This window comes from Aplysia californica, unplaced genomic scaffold (assembly GCF_000002075.1).
Source record: "Aplysia californica isolate F4 #8 unplaced genomic scaffold, AplCal3.0 scaffold00078, whole genome shotgun sequence".
Lineage (NCBI taxonomy): Eukaryota > Metazoa > Mollusca > Gastropoda > Aplysiida > Aplysiidae > Aplysia > Aplysia californica.
Genome location: NW_004797348.1, coordinates 1,325,052 through 1,327,063, shown reverse-complemented (window position 1 = coordinate 1,327,063; position 2,012 = coordinate 1,325,052). Strand labels below are relative to the sequence as shown.

Here is a 2,012-nt window from a genome sequence, read left to right as displayed (position 1 = left end):
TTAATCGGTTGCTCGCACTGCATGTTTCCCGGGAAACTGAGAATGTTTCGGAGTGTACTATGGTCTGCTGGGGTAATAATATAGTGTAAAGCGCATAGAGCCTGCTGTTGAGCGGGGATATGCGCTATACAAATGCTATCTATTATTATTATTACTAGGTCTGTCCGAACTCTTTCCCTTAAAAGTTAACTTTAACCCATCCATTAACTTGCAAACAATAAAAATAGACATGTACAAGCCTAAAGTTCCTCCTTTGAAACAACGGGACAATTCAACAGAATTATGTTTCTCTGATAAAAGCTTCATGAGTCACACTGCACAAAAGCTTGACCAGTCTCGCTAATTTCATAATCAGGGTTAGAGGTCGCGGGTGACGTCACCACGACTACGGCCATTCTTATCCAGCGGACCAACAACATCTCATTTTATCCGAACGCTCTCGGAGAGTGCAGAGAACAGATTACTGAGCGAACAGCCTTGGGAGGGAATTGATTATAACGCAACAGCGCGCCTGCCAATCCACGACCCCACAGTGGCTACATTGAATAGGCTACGTCCAACACGAACGATTCTTCTAAGACTACTAAGAGGCGCCTACGCATTGCACAGACGTAAGGGGAAATACCCCCCATGTCGAAAACAAACTCTTCCAGACACAACTGTGTTGTTCGTCTGTGTACTTGTTTCTCGTACAGCTTCAAATACAATAAACCCAAAGAAACAGCGAAACATACAGCCTCCGATCCAATCAATATGAACACTATTTGGGTTGCAGATATGATATCGGTCACAATTCACTTACAAAGTGCTTGTGTGTGTGTGCGTGAGTGAGTGTGAGAGTCACTTTCTCTCTCTCTCTCTCTCTCTCTCGCTCTCTCTCTCTCTCTCTCTCTCTCTCTCTCTCTCTCTCTGTGTGTGTGTGTGTGTGTTCGTTTATAGTGCGTATCAAAAAAAAAGGAAAAGAGAGAGAGATAAAGAGAGAAGGCAAAGGGGGTAGGGAGGGAGAAAGAGAGAGAGAGAGAGAGAGAGAAAGAAAGAGAGAGAGAGAGAGAGAGAGAGAGAGTTAATAAGAAATGAAATAGGAAGATCTACTAAAGAAACCAGGAACCACTAAACCACAAATGTGCACGAGGCAACGGCAACACAGAAAACGTAATAACACATTTACTCACGACCACGAAGATGCACGAAGTGAAAAGACACAGACGTAAACATCCTATGTAACTTGCAGGACTACCATACCAACTCACATATTTCTCGCCAACCCCAGCGCGACCTAATCCACACAACACGAACCACGGATGACGTTAGAATCAATACGTGAATGAAACCAATCAATCGTAGGCGCTGCCCCCCCCCCCCTTTTCAAAACACAACACAGCACGTAAACACGGAGTTATAATAATAATATTGAACAGTAGAAACATGGGAACTCACCAAAATATCAAAAGGAAAATCACACGCATGTGTGCACATGCGCGTTTGAGAAGAGAATCTTCCCACCACAAGCGAGCGAGGTGGGGAAGGAAAAGAATCACGGTCTAAACAGTGCCACAGCAAGTCAAAGGTTTCTCCCAACCCCTCCTCACATACACACACTCACACACAAGCACACGATAAAAAAATCTCTGAGATTTCTTGGCGCTATAATCTTCTCTCCATCCCTCAGCACGTTCTTCCGTCTATCACAAGTTTCGTGAGATGAATATCTTCCCTCCTCTCTCACCTTCTCTCTCTCTCTCTTCTCTCTCTATCTCTCTCACTCGTGGTCTCTGTGTCTGTCTCTCTATCTCGCGCACTTACCCCCGTTTCAGTTAGCTTTACATCGAGATGCACGTACGATCGACGCATAAGCTTCCAGTCAGGTAGAGAGGTAGAGAGGGAAAAGGAGACTGGTGAGGTAAGATGAGATGAGGTGAGAGGTGAGCTCGGCCGGAGGGAACACCTAGGCTAGCAGTGAGCTCACAACAGAGAAATGGCGCTGGCTGTTGGCTCCCTTGAGTACTTGGGGG

At 45.5% G+C, this 2,012-nt stretch overlaps 1 protein-coding gene across 5 annotated transcripts in view; it reads right to left on the bottom strand.

Annotated features, from left to right (window-relative positions):
• LOC101858769 (myocyte-specific enhancer factor 2A) overlaps window positions 1–2,012 on the bottom strand; it is a 197,433-nt gene that overhangs the window by 104,240 nt on the left and 91,181 nt on the right. The window contains exon 1 of one of the 5 annotated variants that reach the window (XM_013080207.2): window positions 1,438–1,706. The exons of the other annotated variants lie outside the window; for them this stretch is intronic. The gene's annotated coding sequence lies outside the window, so the exon portion shown is untranslated. Of the gene's footprint in view, window positions 1–1,437; window positions 1,707–2,012 lie in introns of those variants that run through there. 5 annotated transcript variants of the gene reach the window in all.